This window comes from Triticum urartu, chromosome 6 (genome assembly GCF_003073215.2).
Source record: "Triticum urartu cultivar G1812 chromosome 6, Tu2.1, whole genome shotgun sequence".
In the NCBI taxonomy this organism is placed as follows: domain Eukaryota; kingdom Viridiplantae; phylum Streptophyta; class Magnoliopsida; order Poales; family Poaceae; genus Triticum; species Triticum urartu.
The window spans coordinates 503,409,785-503,431,668 of record NC_053027.1 but is presented as its reverse complement, the minus strand read 5'-3'; the positions used below and the strand labels follow the sequence as shown (position 1 = coordinate 503,431,668).

The following is a 21,884-nucleotide window of genomic DNA, read 5'->3' as shown; positions in this document are numbered from 1 at the left end:
GACGAAGGCGAAATCTCTACGACATTCTGGCAACAGACAAAATCCCATAGGTAAAGCTTGGGGGCATAGCGTACATCGACAATGTGGCAGAGACCATGGGCTGCGTGCTGCAAAGTGTTTGGAAAATGGGGAGCGCACATTGTAATCATCGTTGCCATTTTCTTCATCTTGTTTTCTTGAGCCGTGTTTTGGAGTGGACTTCCCCTATGCTGGTGCTCATCGAGGACCATTATAAGTCGATCGAGAACTTCTCCTTTGCTTGCTTGTTCATGTCGTTGAGGAATACGAACAGTAACAAGGGTTAGCAGTGACCCTTGGGGCGCCATGGCCGGCGGGGAAGAAGGGAAACCCAAGCCGCTCGAGTTAACGCCGACATGGATCGTCGCGTCCATCTGCTCCGCCATCGTCATCATCTCCCTCGTCTTCGAGCGCTTGCTCCACCGCCTAGGCAAGGTATACATACGTACATACCCCATATTCCATCCCATCGACGAAGCTTCTACGTACGTACGTCTTCTTTCTGAACTGTTTCTCTGTTAACTGCTGCGTTTGGGCGCTTACGTTTGCAGAGGATGATGAGGAGCAGCAAGAAGCCGCTGTACGAGGTCCTCCTCAGGGTGAAGGAGGAGCTGATGGTGCTGGGATTCATATCGCTGCTGCTCCCCGTGTTCCAGGGAGCCATGGGGAGGCTGTGCGTGCGACGGAGCGTCATGAGCCACATGCTGCCCTGCAAGCCGCCTGCGCCGGACGGCGTCGCCGAGACCGCGCACTTCGTTCTGAGCGGGGCCAGGCGGCTTCTGGCCGCTGGAGCCGCCTCCGACGATCACTGCCTAAAAAAGGTAAACATCGAACGTTCATATGAGCCATATCAGCCGTATGAATCACGAGACATAATTTTTTCAGGATATAAGGGCATTTTTTTATTGATTCATAATGCAGCATGAGAGATACAATCATAATAAGCACACATCCGATCTTTGCATAACTAGAGTGCACAACCGACACCAGCACACACACGTGCAAAAGATCACGCCGACAAAGAGCAACATCATACAAGACTGAAGCTATGCTTAGATGGACAAAAAGAAAAAAACAGTCAAACAAGCGATTGACGATATGCAACAACGACCATCGACGCCAACCAACTCTCGACAACACAAGGACCACGATCAAGATTCTTTGGAAGCAATGCCTTCCCGAAGGGAATGACACACTAGTGCCGCCGTTGTCAAATCTAACAATCGAATATCAGATCATAGGTTTTCACCCGAAAGATCAAGTCTAGGTAAACTCTAAGCAATGCATTCAACAAGCTAACAATCTAAAGACGCCGTAATTGCTAGGTATAACCAACTAGGGTTAGACCTATAGTTTTCACCTGGTGCAACCAGAGGGATAGGAGACCATGGGGTGATGAGAGGGTGGTGAGTCCAGCGCCGCGAGGTTGGGGTGGTAGTCGGGGCCGCGCAGGGGAAGAGAACGCCATACAACACAAGCTGCTCGCATTGTCGCCATGCCACTGCATGCATCACCGGCATGCAAGATCTTCCACCGAATCCCGCAATCCCGCCCCCACGAGCCGATCTACACCATAGTAGGCCAGCATGAGCAAGTGCACCACATGTCAGAGGCCCGTGCCACCTGCTAGAAAGGAGCTTGCGTGGACGCGGCCGGAGGCCGAACATCACCTAGGCCACACCTCAGAGCAGCCACGCCCACCACCACGGACCAGCCGAAGGCGCACCCCACTGCCATCATCCCCGGAGCCTGATGGGCTTCGCCAGCCGGTTCCTCTAGCAGCGATGAGATGAGAAAGGGGAGTTGGGGAGAAGTTGTGGCGCTAGGGTAATCCCCCAAGTCGCAAGGAGGGCGACGCGGGTGTCAGTTTGAGTGACTTCCAAGACTGCCGGCTATACTATTAACCTTGTTCTTACGAGTGCCCATACGCTTCGACTTCTCTCGCTAGCTGCCTGGTTGCTAGTCAGCGGAAACAATTTTAAATTCAGTCTAGTTTTTATTTCTAAGGTAGGAATTTGGTCTAGTTGATTAAACAAGTCTGTGTTTTTCTTTGTAATAACGGTGCATGCAAGAGCACAATTACAGGAGCGAACGAGCTGATTAAAAGATACCAATGGACTTGCAGTAGATCTTGCTATCTTAGGCTTATATCAGATTTGTTAATTTTAGCTTTGGACGTTGGAGTGAATTGTTGGAAAATGCTACATATACGTATTACTAGATGGTAAAAAGAAACTCCACATTTTTTGGTGTGATGTGGTACCCATGACGCACTACTGGTACTGGATCCGCCCATGCATGATATTCTACACCAGTGAGCTTAAAATGGCACTACCGTGGGAGTCTGGTTCACCAACATGTAACCACAACTCTAAACAAAGCATGGTATATATGAGAATAGTTGAATGTTGATAATGGCTTAGAAATATCCACTGCAAAAAGGCTTAGAAATATCACAAAGACTTCAGAAAATTTCAGGAAATTTACCAACTACACAACAGTCAACTTCTGCATTTATCCTAGGTATCTGGTATTTGATGGTTTTTCCATCTTTGACAGATTGGCCCTTATACATATATAATGATTCATTTGTTATTCCGCATGTAGGGCAAAGTTCCGGTACTCTCTGTTGAAGCTATTCATCAGTTGCACATATTTATCTTCATCTTGGCAGTCACTCATTTTGTTCTCAGTGCTTCTACCATTATTCTAGGAATTATGCAGGTACTAAACCTCAAACTATATGTGTATTAACAAGTAATCTATCATGTTCTTCCTATTGATTTTTATCAATTATCATCTAGACGAGAAATTGGCATCACTGGGAGAGCAAGATTCATGCAAATGGTGATAATGGTATGATGCTGATAGTTTTAGAATTTGAATAATGATAATTTCAGAATTGTTTTTCTTAACATAAAGTTGTGTCCACTATTTTCTTATGAAATTTAGGATTCGTTATGCAGCTCCTGAAATGATCAAGCATGTTCAAGAGTTCAAGTTTATTCAAGACCATTTTAAAGGTCACCGAAAACGGTGGAGGATATTTGGTTGGATGGTATATTTGTAGTATCAAAATATTATTAATATTTCATTTGTTCTTGATTATAGTTGGATTATAAACTAATTCACCATTTTTAGTGTTCATTCTTCAAACAATTCTATGGATCAGTCACTGAGGAAGACTACACAACAATGCGACTTGGTTTCGTCATGGTAACTAGGCATATATTATCATCAATGAACGTCACATACATGTTTCCATATCATTGGAACTAATTAACATTTTATTTGTTTTTCTTCTCACAGAAACACTGTAACCCAACATTCAATTTTTACAATTACATGATCAGAGCGTTGGAGGTTGATTTCAAGAAGGTTGTTGGTATTAGGTAAATTATCAATGCTATTATTACGAAATGAATGTCATGTTTTTTTCTAAAGCATGGATTTTGATAATTTTATTTTTTGATTTAGATAATAACTACTTTGCATGTTGTTTTTATGTAGCTGGTACCTCTGGGCATTGCTCATGGTATTCTTGTTGTTGAATGTTCAAGGTTCGTATCACCAATGGTTGCAAGTTATGGCCCATTCACAACCATTGTTTACCGAATTTTCATATTTTTTGATTGTATTCGCTACATAATATTATATTACTCATGCGTTAATAACACTATTCTTTTGTCATAAATTTAGGTTTGTATGTCTACATTTGGATATCGTTGGTTCCATTCATTGTAAGTAAACATGAGACATAATGCAAATAGAAGAATGAGCATACATGAGATACACATATTTTCGATACATACTATTGCCAAGCCTTTTTTTGTGAAATTCATAATTATATATAATGAAGCAGGACTTCTTCAAAGTACGCCAACCTTTACAGTGAACACAATTGTTGTCTATAACAAGGATCATGCGTAAAGGAATAACTATAACATCGGTTGATTTTTTTGGTAGATGCTACTTTTGGTTGGAAGCAAGATGGAGCACATCATTACGGAATTGGCTTACGAGGTTGCACAAAAGCATACGGCGATTCAAGGAGATTTAGTAGTGGCTCCTTCAGATGATTTCTTTTGGTTCCATCGGCCAAAATTGGTCCTTTTGTTGATCCACGTCGTCCTATTCCAAAACGCATTTGAGATTGCACTATTCTTTTGGCTCTTGGTAAGAATTATATGCTAACTAGGCACCAAATCAAACTGACTTCTAGTTTTGAAGACAATAATAATATGATGAAATTGCATAGACTATAAGTTTCCGATCGAGGTTGTTATCTTCAAAGTTAGTCCAATTCTCGTATATGTATATGTAGAACTAACTATTGCATTGCCAACCATGCAGGTGACATATGGATTTAAATCATGCATCATGGGAAATCGAGCATACGCTATAGCTCGAGTTGTCATAAGGTATCATAGGAGTAACTAGTAAATCACAACATCTTGACATTTTAAGAAACTCATTATCTGTTTCCTTTCTTTCAGTGTCATTAGCCAACTCGTTTGTTGTTACATCACCCTACCGCTTTATGCCGTCGTCTCTCATGTGAGTTTATTTTCTAAACTAAGTGGATTGCCTCTTACCTTCTTTGATTATTTAGTGATTGCTCAACTCGGTTTGGTCTATGAGTAACTAATTCTTGTCTACCAAAAAAATTATTTACTAGTACAATATTCTGTATAGAAATTGGTACATATAGGTGATCATATAACTTATTGTTTATCTGAATAGTTTGTTTGTCCTGAATTGATGCCACCATGTAGGCATTTACTAGCATAATTTAACTAACTGCCCTCAATCTCTATGTTTACATTCTAATTCAATTTTCATAATGTTGAAGATGGGGAGTTCTTTCAGAAGAGTTATGTTTGACGAAAATGTGACTGAAGGCCTTGTCAACTGGGCTGAAAAAGCTAGGAGACGCACAAGAATCCCAAGTAAAACACCTGCAGACGTAGGCAACTCACAAGTTGACGAGTCAAGTGGTGTTGCAGTTCAAATAACAAATGCACATGCAGACTCATTGGTGCAGTAAAGGACTGCTAGGCTAATTGCATATTTTGTATATGTCCATTCATGCAATACTACAATTTCTTTTACTTGTACAATGGAAATCAACAATTACATGACACATATGTTTGGATAATTGTGGTTCTTGATGTGTTTTGCACATTCACCTCTAACTTACTATAGATTAAAAATTACTTAATATATGGATCTACACATGTGAAAATGATAAGTTTTTAAAGATAAAAACATTTTAGTCTAGTCATAAATAATATTAGGGACCAATTGTGGATATTCCTATCGCAAATTTCTACTTCTAGGTTTAATGTTGGCAGTTTTGAGAGCAAGACAACAAGGACTATACATCCCAAAGAACTTAGCAAGCAAGTTAACAAGAGTACCAAGAGCGAAGAATAACAACTAGCAAATAAGTAGGAGGGGGGGGGGGGGGAAAGGTAAAGAGAATGCAAACACTTGTGATGCAAGAATGTTTTTCCCATGGTTTAGATAGTTGGCAATATCCTAAGTCCGCATGGGCGAAGGCTTCAAAATAAAGGTTCTAGGAGTACAATATCCCTTGTGTCATCCACCAAGCATGTCATGCACCAATTCATTCAATTGGCTATGTTGTGCGCCAGCCCAGAGATCATATCATCGGGCCCCATATTCACTAAGTAACTAGATACAATACCAACATATATTATAGGTATATGACCAAGAAGCTCGATTATTACAACAATAGCGAGGAAGTTGAAAAGTCGAACATAGTACATCAGCCCTAGACATTATTTGTACATAAAAGGCCTCGATCAGAGTGGTAATAGAATAAGCGGAAGCATAACAGTAGCAGTATCAATACATACATGGATACTCTTGGAACACATCGTAGTCATTGAACTCAATGACATCCCCTCAAGCATAGGGATCGTCTTCGGGGTCTGGGAAAATCGACAAGCCAAGTGAGTACATTGATGTACTCCCAAGTAGACAAACTTAGGCAAGAAAAATGCACATTCAAATGAAGGCAAAGCAAACAGTTCAATTAGAAATATCAAATCTGAAAAGAGCATTATATAATAAAATTGTATAGCCAACCAAAATGTGCATCAGTACAACATCAAAGATTTGTGACATAAATCAGTGCAATAAGTAACTAGCATGTCGGGATCAACACAAGGTAAATGGAAAGCTGGGATCGACGTAAGTAACCACCAAAACGAGCATCATTAGACACTAAAGATTTGGGGAGGAGGGGAGGGGAATGTAAATAGTAAATAATATAACCTCTGAGACGAGTGTCGCGAGATAATACATAATCAGTGGGATCACATAAACATTCTTTAGAAAGAGCCACAAAAACGAGCATCACAAGAGACTACAGAATCAACGAGATCAACATAACATAACTGGCAAGATGGGATCAACATAACATAACCAGCAAGATGGGATCAACATAAAGCAAGAGTGGTGGTCCCACCACTTCCCGTACATAGTTTTCAGGAATATCACACCAACAGTCCAGACCTGGAATATACTCTAAAGAATAATTTACATCTCCTCAAAATTAAGATGAAGTGCAAGTATTTTGATACAATGATGCTCATGTTCTAAAAACTGGAGTTGGCTGAGTAGCCTTTTTACTATTTTGTAGATCTAGATTCCCCCCTTTTCTCCTTCCTCTTTGTAAAATACTATTTATTAATGAAAATTACCGTGGAACTATTATTCTGTGGCGTGAGGTTAAAAAAATACTTCTCGTACAACTTAGGGTTGGCATTTTTATTGATAAATTGAGTTTTCTCCAAGTTTGGCTTAGACCGTAAGTGTCACTAATCCCGATCCCGTCCATACCGCTGAAACGACTATTTCAAATAATTGGAACCCGTAGAGGTTGTACAGTGCACCCATGCGACAAAGTATCCTTTGAGAGGACACCTCGCCAAGATGGATCTCAAGACACACGCTTCTATCACTTTACCGGCAAGGTTCTACCTTATGTTGAGAGAGAGGACCCAGACCTCATGTCCTTTTCTCGTGATGTCAAATATCCCTCTCGGGATTCTATCAAATACTCACCTTGACGGGTCAAGTATCTCGACAAGCCAATTGATGATCATCCCTTCGATCAACAAATCATCACATTTGCTCTATAGGTAACATAAATATAAATCATGACTTGAGACCTTGTGATAAGGGGTAAATCCTATAGTGGCCCGATCTTCACGAATTGGAGGTGGACTAGAGGAAGAACACGAAGAATACAGAGGGAATTGAGACAAAACACGAGGTACACACTCAAATCAACACCCATAGATGCAATAAAAGATACACATATATAGAATGTTTATCCAAATCTTCCAAAGAAAGAGATGGAACAACAATAGAGCTAGCGGACTACAACAACAGTTGAACTAAGAAAAAATGGACTCATCTTCCAAATATAATGACCCTTGTAGACATAGAGAGAAGGCCACACCCACACGCAGAGCACTTGTCGATGAACGGTGGGGCCATGGACGCGCCCATGGATCACATGTCATTAATCCTCGAGATGGCAGGCATGGCGACGAACATCCATGACCAATCAAACAGCGAGAAAACGGCCTACAACCACCGACGTAAGGCACACGCAAATCAAACGGAATAGCAGGCACTCGCGAGCGAGGATCCTCGGTAAGGGAGAAACAACATCCACATGCAGCTCCATCCCCGTCGAGGCCAGCAAACTCCCCCCGCCCCCCGGCCCTTGGCAATCTCTCCAAAACAGGAATTACAAAGGCGGCAACAAAACGCATCCTGCGCACTACATTAATGAACTACATCCAGAAACATGATGGTTGATATTAAAAAAATGCAACAAGGACAAACGAACCCATGAGATAGCCCACGTTGACCAACAAAAGTCCAAGAATGGTTGCATCCTAGCAATGATAAGAAGATGGTAGTACCTGCAAAGGTGAGGGGAAAGACAATTAATAGTGAGCGTGCAAAAGAGATCACACACAAGAAAGAAGGAAAGAGCATACAAACCTCGGCTCAGCTAGCCAGCAGGAGAACGATGAAAACGCTCAATGAACCCTTCCATTCCAGGGGACCGAGCCGAAGGAATGGGCGAGCCTTCTTAGATGTGAGACATTGGCCGTGAAGGAGAGTGCTGGCAGGACGAAAGAGGAAGAAGCTAACAAGACCTTTCCATTCGAGGGCCGGTGCTAGAGGACGCGGTCTAACCCGGTGTGCCAAATAGAAACACCCCAAGCCAATGGCCTTACTCACGCGAGCTATTGACCCAACATACTGACACATGGACGCACATGGACCCAGACGAACCATCACCAACAAACAAAAGATCAGGAAAGTACCGACACAGAAAACTGACATAGGCATACGTGCAAGGCATGGTCGAAAAGCTTTTACCCCCATCTAGATGACATAGCTGGATGGCGCACACCACCTCCAACACATACGTGAACCAGCAAACACGAACGCAACACCAACCGGCAAATCAACTGCGTGCACCCGGCGAGCAAGACACCGAGTTCGCATCGGGTCCATCGTCGGCCTTTTTTTTGACTTGCCAGTAGGCCTCTGGGCAGGCTAATCGCATGGGATATAGGCACGCCAAACCCCAGCTCGCCACCAAAAAATGAGTCATGCATGTACAGGCGTGCAAGCCACCGGGTCCACCACCAGCTGGCCTCTGAAAGGGATGTGCGGGCCGGATCTAGCAATGGCGCCTGCGAGGACGCAGGCCAAATGTCCTGCACTCCTGGTGTCGGGGATGAATTCCAGGCAGACAACGGAACCCGAATCCTTTTCAAAAACAACGGGGCTAGCAACGCCCCTCGAGGCGGCGCACGTTTGGCCGGGTCGCTCGACCCGACCAAGCCTCTCGACCTGGCCGAACTCCGCAACCCGGCCGGACTCCTCGACTCGGCCCCAACAACCAGCTCAAGACGGCTGAACCAGGCACGTCAAGACTTCGCCAACAAGCCAGCTCCACCCTTGGCGCGTTCCTAAACCCGGCCACCTCGCCCATGCCTCTGGTCAGCCACGGCGTGGCAACAGTGCCCTACCTACCCGCTGACCAGGGCCGACGAGGCAACAATGCAACCACCGTCACCAATGACGCCAGCAAGCGGCGACCTAACGGAGCGGCACTGTAGCCGACTCAACCCGGCCACTCCTTGACGATCGACAAGATGACCAACAGTGCCCCCGTACCCGGTGGGCCTCGCGCCCGGAGAACCCGGCAAGCCCGGACCCCCGGCGGGTCCCAGCGCCGGCTTCCCGGACAATGACAACCCCTCCCCACGGCCTTGTAACATTACTATTGTATCCCTGGGGGGTTGACCTATAAAACCTCCCAGGAGGCCTCCATGCACGGGGGTGAAGAAACCAATCAGTAGAACACACACATACGGAGAGGGAGCAGCCTAAGCCTTGGCCAGCCTTCCTTCTCCCCCGACACAGCTCAAGGAGCAACTCTGTACTGAAACACATCAACCACACTCAGCTGGACTAGGGGTATTATCTCTCCGGAGAGCCCCATACCTGGGTATGTCTTGCGTCCTGCGCTCGCTCATGCCAACCTCGCCTCTGGAGCCCACCAGTGCCCTCGAGCCTCCTCCTATCTTTAGCCATCCCTTGGCATATGCCGTGCGCCCACCACGACAGTTGGCGCCCACCGTGGGGCAGCTCGAGGTCCTGGCCGGGAGCATGCTTCAGACGGGGCCCCTCTCCGACTCCGACGAGCCCGTCATGCTGGCGAACAACATCATCAACGCACTCACCGCCTCCTTCACCGCGCTACGCGTCTTTGACGCCCCTGCGGCCGACGAGTACTCCAACGAGGTACTTGACTTTTCCGGCTCCCCCCTTTCCCTCGACGGCAACGCTCCCGCCGGGGCAATGGACCTCTGCGTGGAGGTCTTCGTCACCGACACCGGTGCCTCTTCCTCGTCCAGCGCGGCAAGGAAGGCCGCCGCAGCCAAGGCTGCAGCGAAACGGGCCGGCTCGCCCAACCCGCTGCGCGCCACGATGCAGAGCCTTCGCATCCCCATCGGCACCGACATCGACGCCTCCGACATCGCCGAGGCCCAGACTCGGCTCGAGGAGAACCGCTAGCGCCTGCTGGACCTCACCGATACGCTCGCCGCCACGCAGCGTCGCCTGGACTCCGCTCAGCTGGAGCGCAACGCCGCCTACGGCTTTACGCCGGCCGCGCCCGAGCCAATCCGGGTCACCGATGTGCGGGCCTGGGGCAGTGCGATCGGGCGCGCCTTCGGTGTCCTCCCGCCCGTTTACGAGACTCCCGTGAAGAACATGCGCGCCGCTCAGGCGGCGGCAGTCGGCCTGGATCAGCTCGCGGGCGAAGAGCTGCAGGACCGCCTCTAGTGGGTGAACGACCTCCTCGCTGCGGCCAACGCACAGCAGGACCATGTCAACCAACTCGCCAAGCTGGCGGGATCCGCCTCCCTCCGTGATGATGGACCCGGCGACCATCACCACACAGCGTCTTCACCACCCGGCGAGGCGCACTCCGACCGCACCCGGACCCGGCACAACCCCACCCCGACGACCGCCAGAGCCCTGGGCGACGAGCCAGCCTTGGAAGACCGACTGTCGGTGTCAAAACCGGCGGATCTCGGGTAGGGGGTCCCGAACTGTGCGTCTAGGCCGGATGGTAACAGGAGGCAAGGGACACGAAGTTTTACCCAGGTTCGGGCCCTCTCGATGGAGGTAAAACCCTATGTCCTGCTTGATTAATATTGATGATATGGGTAGTACAAGAGTAGATCTACCACAAGATCAGAGAGGCTAAACCCTAGAAGCTAGCCTATGGTATGATTGTTGTTGTCTATATTGTCCTACGGACTAAAACCCTCTGGTTTATATAGACACCGGAGAGGGTTAGGGTTACACAAAGTCGGTTACAATGGTAGGAGATTTGAATATCCGTATCGCCAAGCTTGCCTTCCACGCCAAGGAAAGTCCCTTCCGGACACGGGATGAAGTCTTCAATCTTGTATCTTCATAGTCCAGGAGTCCGGCTGAAGGTATAGTCCGGCTATCCGAACACCCCCTAATCCAGGACTCCCTCAGTAGCCCCTGAACCAGGCTTCAATGACGACGAGTCCGGCGCGCAGATTGTCTTCGGCATTGCAAGGCGGGTTCCTCCTCCAAGTACTTCATAGAAGATTTTGAACACAAAGATAGTGTCCGGCTCTGCAAAATAAGTTTCCACATATTGCCATAGAGAGAATAACATTTACACGAATCTAATCTGCTGACGTATTCCCTAGTGTGTCACACCACGGCCAAGCCTTTATCCGAGTCGTTTCATTATCCCACCTCAGCGCGTCATGCGAGGCGGTTTCCTTGGCACGTCTTGTTAAAGCAGAGATCGTGTCCCCTCATTTCGGGATTCTTATCAATACGGGCATGGGTAACCCAACCGCTTCTAGGACTCCTAGATTATAGGTAAGTCCAAACGGACACGGATAGGACGCTTGATATCCACCCTCTTTATAAAGGGACAAGGCTTTTATTTTTCCCTCCCGTGCTCAATCGAATCCTTCCCCCGCCTCAAGCTCAAACGCCCAAAGTTTAGGTCAGGTGCTCCGAACCTTCAGTCATGTCTGGATCTAGCCTTCAAGGCCGATGGGTGCCTTCCTCTGTCACGGAAGAAGACATCAAAAAGTTGAGGGAGGCCAGATATCTGACCGCCGAGATTTTGCATCGGCTGCCTCCCCGGGGGCAGGCCGTCCCCTCCCCCGAACCCAACGAGAGCGTCGTGTTCGTCTCCCACTTCCTCCGAGGTCTAGGCCTTGCTCTGGATCCTTTCGCTAGGGGCTTGATGTTTTATTACGGCCTAGATTTCCATGATCTAGCTCCGGACTCCTTTCTTCATATCACGACATTTATTGTCATGTGCGAGGCCTTCCTCCGGGTTACCCCTCACTTTGGCCTATGGCTCAAGACCTTTGAAGTAAAGCCGAAGATGATCGAGGGGCAACATGCAGCGTGTGGGGGCGCCTCAATACGCAAGATGACGGGAGCTTCATGGCCCAAAGGTTCCATCCCAGAGGTGTCTGAATTGTGGCAACATGAGTGGTTCTACATCACGGCTCCTAGAAGTGCCAAGTGGGCGGCCGCCCCCGTTTTCCGCTCGGGCCCTCCACCACAACTGATGTCATGGATTAGCAGAGGACTGAGCTGGGGTCCAGCCAAAGACGTGCCTATACTGCAAAGCCGCATTCGAGATCTCTTTAATGGAGATTTCGGTTTGGTTGCGGTAGTACAAGTTATGCTGGTCCGTCAAGTCCAGCCTTGCAAACGCCGACCCCTTCACTTGTGGGAGTTCAATCCCGAGGGACCGCATGCCATTCAAAATTTCCTCGGCCTAACGCACGAGGAGATGTACAAGTCATTCTTCGGACCTCAGGTAGAGTGTCCGGAAATCACCGAGGACGTGGGCCTGAGCAGTATCCGCGCCGCCGAACAGGTAAGGAATCTTCCGGCCGAATATACTATCTCTCATTTGTTACGAAGTTATCTCTGAGAGTTTGCTTTTTGACCAGGACTGGCTAACAAAGGCGAAGTTGATTCGGCGTTCGGCCCCCCTCCCTGAGGGTTTGGAAAATCCGGTACTGGAAAAGATGCTCCAGGTCGCACCCTGCCCGGAGCCCTTGAAGGAAGATACCGGGGAGGATAATACGGGCGGACGCGGGCCCCCAACACTGCCCATTCTAACCGAGAGAGCGAGCGTCTCCATGAAGGAAGACAACCGGAGGAGGAATAGGACCGCGCCCGGGGGTTCGGAAGCCGAAGCTTCCAAACGGGAGAAGAAGTCTCCCACAGAGGGTCCTACCCTGGGGGGCGCTGTTGCCGCACAAAGTCCGCGGGGGGATCAATTCTCCCGCGAGTCATAAGTGACCCGAAATACTTTAATAGTACAAATACACCATCTTTTTCTTCTGAGAAAATAACCACCGCATATATCTTTGCAGTTCGGGCCTTGGCCCCTCTCAAATGAGCTCGTCTTCGGGGGATCTTCTTCCAGAGATGATGGAGAGTGAAACGCCTCCTCCGGACTCCTCCGCTCCGGAAGCGGGCGACCTTGAAGTGTCGTCGCGGAGGGCCTCTCCGAGTCTGGCGAGGCCAAAAGATAATCCCATTGACCCCCGAAGCTCCCAGTGTCCGGTTCCCGAAGAGAGCAGACAAAAGAGTCCGGCACCGTCTAGTGTGCGATCGGATGTTCTGAGGGAGTTGGTGGGGCGAGCGGCCATCTCAGACGAACACCATGTGCTAATGAATACGGTGATGGAGAGGATATCGTCCGCCGAAAGCGGATTGCATGAAGCTTTTATGAGTCTACTGACAGGCTTTGAGGTACGTAAAAGAATGTATGATAGTCCTACCGGTCTAAATCCTATGGCGCAGGGGTCTGGGCCCATCGCCCATTGCACACCTGCACGTTGTGTACGCGGTCAGTGAGCAGACCTAGCCTCCCTTATACAAGTGCAGGCGTTCTAGTCCAACCCGGCGCGCGCCGCTCAGTCGCTGACGTCACGAAGGCTTTGGCTGATACCACGATGTTGAGTGGCCATAACTGTTCCCACGTAGTTGGTTAGTGCGTATAGGCCAGTAGCCAGACTCAGATCAAATACCCAGATCTCGTTAAGCGTGTTATTTTGAAGTAACCGCGAATGCCGACCAGGGCCAGGCCGACCTCTCACCTAGGTGGTCTCCGCCTGCCCTATCGCTCCACCTCTAAGTAACAGTCGGGGGCCGTCGGGAACCTAGGCCCACCACTACCTGGGTGGAACCACCTGCCCATTCAGCCCCCAACATCGGAATCACTTGCCGGTACTCAACGAGCCGACCCGACTTTAGTCACAACATGTATAGTATGTATATATAGTATAAACCCATGATCAACACCCGAGTGATAACGGTCCGATAGTATAGCATGGCAGACTGACAAGAATGTAGGGCCACTGATGATAATCTAGCATCCTATACTAAGCATTTAGGATTGCAGGTAAGGTATCAACAGTTGTAGCAACAATGACAGGCTATGCATCAGAATAGGATTAACAGAAAGAAGTAACATGCTACACTAGTCTAATGCAAGCTGTATAGAGGAGAGTAGGTGATATCTGGTGATCAGGGGGGGCTTACCTGGTTGCTCTGGCAAGAGAGAGGCGTCCAACACCGTAGTCGTACTGGGTAGCAGCGGCGTCGGTCTCGGTGTCTAGCGAGAGAAGAGGGGGAAGAAACAATAAATATTAAGCAAACAGATGCATAGCGATGCATGACATGACAAGTAGTGGTGCTAGGGGTGCCCTGACACGGTATGAGGTGGTACCGGTGAAGGTGGGAAACATCCAGGAAAATATCCCCGGTGTTTCGTGTTTTCGGACAGATGAACCGGAGGGAAAAGTTGCATGTTCCCTATGCTAGGGATGCATGGTGGACGAACGGGCTGCGTATCCGGATTCGTCTCATCGTTCTAAGCAACTTCCGTGTACAAAGTTTTTCCGTCCGAGCTACGGTTTATTTTATATTGATTTTAAAAGATTTAAATCAATTTTAGGATTTATTTAATTAATTTAATTCAAGATTATCCAGAACAGTGTTTGCTGATGTCATCATGATGTCAGCATGATGTCAGTAGTTGACCTGGTCAACCTGACAAGTGGGTCCCTCCTGTCAGCGACTGTTTGACTAATTAACAGTAGTTAATTAGGTTAACTAGTTATTATGTTAATTAATATTAATTAGTTAATTTAAACAGAATTAAATCAATCAATTAATTAATTATTTTAATTATTTTAATTAATTAATTATTTTAATTCATTTTAGAAAAATTCATTTTGGGGAGTTGGGCGCAGCGGGCGCGCGGGCGCAGTGGGCGCCAGACAGGGCGATGCCGGGCACCGGCGGCCACGGCGTCGGCCAGGAGGCCGGAGCGGCGCATGGGAGAGGCGGCCATCGTGGCGAGGAGCTGCAGCAGAGGGAGCAAGGCGACGCGGGGTGGCGCACAGGTTGGCCGGGGGCTTGCGGGAGTTGGGCGTCGGGTGCAGGGCGGCGCGAGGCCGGCGGAGCGAAGGCGAGGCGGCGAGCAGCGGGGCCAGGCGAGCGCTGGGGCAGGGAAGCGGTGGTAGCCGTTGCAGGCAGCCACGCGAGGAGAAGAGCGGGGGCGGAGGAGGACAAGGGCGGTCGTGGCGAGGCGCTGGCCGATGCGGCAGGGCGCCTACAGGGGCGGGCGAGCAGCAGGCGCAGGGGAGGCGGGCTGGAACGGCGCGACGGGGTGGCGGTGGTTCGCGCGTGGGCCAGCGGGCGCTGGGACGGCGAAGGCGCCAACGAGCGCAGTGGCGCGGGCGAACAGGGAAGGGTCGCGACGGCGATGGCGAGCGCGGTGCGTCGAGCGGGACGGCGAGGCGGAGGAGAAGAACGGGGGCTCACGGGGGGGGGGTCATAGGGTTCGGGGCAATGGTGGTTGGGGAGGACGACGACGACGACCCGGTGGAGAGGAGGCGGACCGTCGGGGAGGAGGCGCCGGCGAGGTGGCCGGGCGACCAGGGCGTCGAGCGGCGGGGTTGGCGATTCATTCCCCCGATCCAGATCCTGATCAGGGAGGAGGAGGGTGTGCGAGGGGGAACGTGGGGGAGTGGGTGTCGGTGGGTAGGTCACGGGGGTAAGTGGGGGTTATGGGGCGCCGGCTGGGCTGGCCTGGCTTGTCCAGTGGCCAGCTGGGCCGAGGCCCAGTGGGGGGGGGGGGTTTGTTTTTTTGTTAGTTTTGTTTTTCTATTTTTTGTATTTTCTTTTCTGTTTTAATTCATTTTAAGTATTTAGGTCTTTTATAAAAGCATGGATCCCACACCATAAATTCGTAGGCATTTATTTGCACACACCGAACATTTTTGTTTTAATTTTTGAAAACTTTTATTATTTAACTTTATTTTAAATTTGAATTTGAATTTTGAAAAGTTTTGATCCAACGCGATATTAACAACAGTAACCGGGGTGACGTGGCACCGTTAACGTGGGATTAGTGTAGCTTAATTACACGGGCGTTACAAAACTCCTCCACTACAAGAAATCTCGTCCCGAGATTTAGGAGGTAGAAGGAAACAATGCGGTGTATTCATCACGCAGGCGATCCTCGCGTTCCCAAGTGGCTTCATCTTCAGAGTGATGCGACCACTGGACTTTGAGGAATTTGATCGCCTTCTGACGTGTGCGGCGTTCAGCTTGGTCAAGAATGCGGACCGGATACTCTTTATAGGGGAGGTCCTGTTGCAACTCGAGCACTTCATGATCCACTGCTCGGATTGGGTCCTTGAAGCAACGTCGGAGCTGTGACACGTGGAACACATCGTGAACCTGAGTAAGGTTGGACAGAAGCTCTAGTTGATATGCCACTTTTCCACGCCTTTCGAGAATAGTGAAGGGACCGATATAGCGAGGGGCTAGCTTGCCCTTGATCCCGAAGCGGTGAGCACCCTTCATTGGTGTAACTCGAAGATAAGCCTTTTTGCCAGGTTGATAGACCATGTCTTTGTGGTGACGGTCATACTGACTTTTCTGACGTGACTGAGCAGTCTTGAGATTCTCGCGAATAATGCGGACTTGTTCTTCGGCCTGTTGGATAATATCTGGACCGAAGAGTGGACGTTCCCTAGTTTCTGACCAGTTCAGAGGGGTCCGACACTTTCGGCCATATAACTCTTCGAAGGGGGACATCTTCAGACTAGCTTCATAGCTATTATTATAAGAGAACTTGGCATATGGAAGAGATTCCTCCCATTTCTTGCCAAAGGAAATTACACAAGCTCGAAGCATGTCCTCGAAAACTTGGTTGACACGTTGAACTTGTCCTTGCGACTGAGGATGAAACGCCGTACTGAACGAGAGATGAGTTCCCATAGCTTCTTGGAAACTAGCCCAGAACCTTGAAGTGAATAAGCTGCCACGGTATGAACTGATAACCCGTGGAATACCGTGAAGTGAAACAATTATGGACATGTATCGAGTTGCAAGCTGACTAGCAGTGATTGTTTCTTTGACCGCCAGAAAATGTGCTACTTTAGAAAGCCGGTCAATGACGACAAGAATAGCATCATTACCTTTCTACGATTTGGGAAATCCAGTGACGAAGTCCATTTCAACATGGTCCCATTTCCATTCAGGAGTAGAGATAGGTTGCAGAGTTCCAGCAGGCCTTTGATGTTCTGCTTTGAAACGACGACAAACGTCACACTCAGCAACATAATGAGCAATGTCTGGCTTCATATTAGACCACCAGAATCTTTGACGAATATCCTGGTACATCTTTGTACTACCGGATGGATGGACAGAGGCGTATCATGAGCTTCTTTCATAACCTCCTGTGTCATATCATGGTTTTTCTCTGAACATGGCACCACTAGGCGGCCTTTGAAGTACAAGGGGCCATCATTGGTGATAGTGAAGAATGAGGGCTTTCCTTCTGCTAGATGGCGTTTAATCTTGTGGGCTTGAGAGTCATATCCCTGAATTCTCTTGATGGAGTCCAAGAGATCTGGTTCGACAGCCAGGGTATTGAGGGAACCCTGGGAAACAACACAGAGGTTCATCTTGCGAAACTCCTCAGGAGGTGGAGCGAGTGCACCAGGGGGAACAATATGGAGGTTCAGCTTTTTGAATTCTTCAACAAGCGAGGGATGAACTTTGTGAACCTGGAGGAGGTTGCAGTAAGACTTGCGGCTCAAGGCATCAGCCATTACATTAGCCTTGCCTGGGGTATAGGATATACCCACGTCAAAGTCTGCAACAGTCTCCATCCATCTCTGCTGACGGAGGTTTAAGTCTAGTTGAGTAAATAGATACTTCATACTTTGGTGGTCGGTGAAGATCTCGCAACGATTACCGAGAATGTAATGTCGCCACTTCTTTAGAGCATGAATGACAACAGCAAGCTCGAGCTCGTGAACTGGGTAGTTTTCTTCATGAGGGCGCAGTTGACGAGAGTCATAAGCAATCACTCTACGCTCTTGCATTAAGACACAGCCTAATCCTTGACGGGAAGTGTCGCAGTAAATGACGAAGTCCTTCTTAGTATAAGGTGGAGCAAGCACTGGGGCAGAAGTCAACTTGTCTTTGAGCGCCTGGAAACTTTCCTGACACTTGTCTGTCCATTGAAACTTGACGCCCTTATGCAACAGATTAGTCAGAGGCCTGGCAATCTTGGAGAAGTTCTCGACGAATTGACGACAATAGCTGGCGAGACCGAGAAAACTTCGGACTTGCTTGACATTCTTCAGAGGAGTCCAATCGAGAATAGCCTGAACTCGTTCAGGGTTGACGGCAATACCATCCTTGGAGATGACATGCCCAAGATAGGTTACTTCGGGGAGCCAGAATTCACACTTGGAATACTTAGCATAGAGTTGATACTCTTGTTTTGGAACTCACTTCCATAGTTCATTTCCCAAGAATCTTACAATGTCATCTCGTAAATTTGTGTTGCACCTTTTCTTCTCAGGCATCCTAAGTCTGAGGTATCCTGACACCAATCGAATCTGAATCTCGGTCAGATATGATGGTTGGAACATATTTTTCAAGGGTTATAACATCGGTCATTATATGACCCAGTAAGGTAATGTCATGCCTAGCACACCTGGCCGGAGGACCTATTGTTATAGTTTCCTTTTCTGTAAGATTATCCATTCTCCCATGAGCAAATTGTAAGACTTATTCTACAAGATGTTCTTGATGGATCCTTCGTGTATCCAGAGTCTGACCTTTGCCTGAAGACCATGTCAATGCTATCTCGAAGCATGTATGTGGTACTCCGATCTTCAATAAGAACATTTGAAGCACAATGCTAAAATTTCTTTATTAATTACCGTAAACACCGTTGTATGGGTAATGTCATGTTACTTCTCTCCCCTTTCCTAAAGGGTTTTCTATGTTATATCCTGTCATGGATATCATGCTCTGCTTGTTCTTGGGAAGGATATACCCCTGAAATATGTGTTTAAACACATTTTTCCTTTTAACTATTTTGTTTAACCTGATGATCACATTTTCATTTCCATTGGTTTGTTTGGCCTTTCATGTGATCTATATAACCTAAGCAGTAATAATTCAATGCTTATGTAAACACCTCGGTGTACAACTCTGTCAGTGAGACCCTGTTTCTACTATTGATGACATTCTGGTATCCACCGATGGACGAGAACTTTGCCTAATGGTCCGCCTCATTCAATGAGCAGGAGAATGGTTCTCTTCGTTCCTTGCCCTTGGTACCGATGTTGTTGCCAACATAACTGATAGGCTATCCTCTGACATGTCTTGTTATCATGACTGTGCAAGATATCACCGCCCTTTCTACTTTTAACCTACATGGTGGGCCCATAACCCACAGTTCTACATGATCGAAACCTGACTCTCCTGTACACCCTGTTGTCCAAGTTATTCCTCGCGCTTGACTTCGTATATGATTCACGGGCCACCTGCCTAGTGATCTGTTCTGGTATCAGACACAATAATTATTCACATTGCTCTGATACCTTTTTGTAACGCCCGGGTAATTAAGCTACAGTAATCCCACGTTAACGGTGCCACGTCACCCCGGTTACTGTTGTTAATATCACGTTGGATCAAAACTTTTCAAAATTCAAATTTAAAATAAAGTTAAATAATAAAAGTTTTCAAAAATTAAAACAAAAATGTTCGGTGTGTGCAAATAAATGCGTAGGAATTTATGGTGTGGGATCCATGCTTTTATAAAAGACCTAAATACTTAAATGAATTAAAATAGAAAATAAAATACAAAAAAATAGAAAAAAACAAACAAACCCCACTCCCCACTGGGCCTCGGCCCAGCTGGCCACTGGACAAGCCAGGCCGGCCCAGCCGGCGCCCCATAACCCCCCCCCCCCCCCCCCCCCCCACCCCCCCACCCCCCCCCCCCCCCCCCCCCCCTCGCACTTCCTCCTCCTCCCCGATCCGGATCTGGATCGGGGGAACGAATCGCCGACCCCGCCGCTCGACGCCCTGGTCGCCCAGCCACCTCGCCGCCGCCGCGGCTGCCTCGCCGGCGCCTCCTCCCCGACGGTCTGCCTCCTCTCCGCCGGGTCGTCGCCGTCGTCCTCCCCAACGACCATTGCCCCAAACGCTACGAACCCCCCCTGAGCCCCCGTTCTTCTCCTCCGCCTCGCCGTCCCGCTCGACGCACCGCGCTCGCCATTGCCGCCGCGACCCTCCCCTGTTCGCCCGCGCCGCTGCGCTCGCCAACGCCTTCGCCGTCCCAGCGCCCGCTGGCCCGCGCGCGAAACACCGCCGCCCCGCCGTGCCGTTCCAGCCCGCCTCCCCTGCGCCTGCTGCTTGCCCACCCCTGTAGGCGCCCTGCCGCACCGGCCGACGCCTCGCCACGACCGCCCTTGTCCTCCTCCGCCCCGCTCTTCTCCTCGCGCGGTCGCCTGAAACGGCTACCGCCGCCTCCCTGCCCCAGCGCTCGCCTGGCCCCGCTGCTCGCCGCCTCGCCTTCGCTCCGCCGGCCTCGCACCGCCCAGCGCCCGCAAGCCCCCGGCCAACCTGTGCGCCACCCCGCGTCACCTTGCTCCCTCTGCTGCAGCTCCTCGCCGCGATGGCCGCCTCTCCCATGCGCCGCTCCGGCCTCCTGGCCGACGCCGTGGCCTCCGGCGCCCCACACCGCCCTGTCTGGCGCCCACAGCGCCTGTGCGCCCGCTGCGCCAAATTAGGCTGCGCCCGACGCCTGCTAACGACCAAGCCTGCTAAGGCCTATGGGCCTATGACATACGGGCCCCAGCGCCCCAGAACAATTTTTAAAAAAGAATTAAAATAAATAAATAAATAATAAAATTAATTAATTAATTTAATTAATTAATTTAATTAATTCTGTTTAAATTAACTAATTAAGATTAATTAACCTAATAACTAGTTAACCTAATTAACTATTGTTAATTAGTTAAACAGTCGCTAAGAGGTGGGACCCACCTGTCAGGTTGACCAGGTCAACTGCTGACGTCATGATGATGTCAGCAAACACTGTTATGATAATGTTGAATTAAATTAATTAAATAAATACTAAAATTGATTTAAATCTTTTAAAATCAATATAAAATAAACCGTAGCTCGGACGAAAAAACTTTGTACATGGAAGTTGCTCAGAACGACGAGACGAATCCGGATACGCATCCCGTTGGTCCGCCACGCATCCCTAGCATAGCGAACATACAACTTTCCCCCTCCGGTTCATCTGTCCAAAAACGCGAAACACCGGGGATATTTTCCTGGATGTTTCCCCCCTTCACCGGTACCACCTCATACCATGTCAGGGCACCCCTAGCATCGCTACTTGTCATGTCATGCATCACTATGCACCTGTTTGCTTAATATTTATTGTTTCTTCCCCCTCTTCTCTCGCTAGACACCGAGACCGATGCCGCTGCTACCCAGTACGACTACGGTGTTGACGACCCCTCTCTCTTGCCAGAGTAACCATGCAGGCCCCCCCTTGATCACCAGATATCGCCTACTCTCCTCTATACTGCGTGCATTAGAGTAGTGTAGCATGTTACTGCTTTACGTTAATCCTATTCTGATGCATAGCCTGTCATTGTTGCTACAACTGTTGATACCTTACCTGCAATCCTAAAAGCTTAGTATAGGATGCTAGATTATCATCAGTGGCCCTACATTCTTGTCAGTCTGCCATGCTATACTATCGGGCCGTGATCACTCGGGTGTTGATCACGGGTTTATACTATATATACATACTATACATGTTGTGACTAAAGTTGGGTCGGCTCGTTGAGTACCCGCAAGTGATT

At 48.7% G+C, this 21,884-nt stretch overlaps 1 pseudogene; it reads left to right on the top strand.

The window, feature by feature from the left end:
* Positions 1-313: 313 nt before the first annotated feature.
* On the top strand, positions 314-10,161 carry LOC125516883 (annotated as a pseudogene).
* The last annotated feature ends 11,723 nt before the right edge of the window (positions 10,162-21,884 follow it).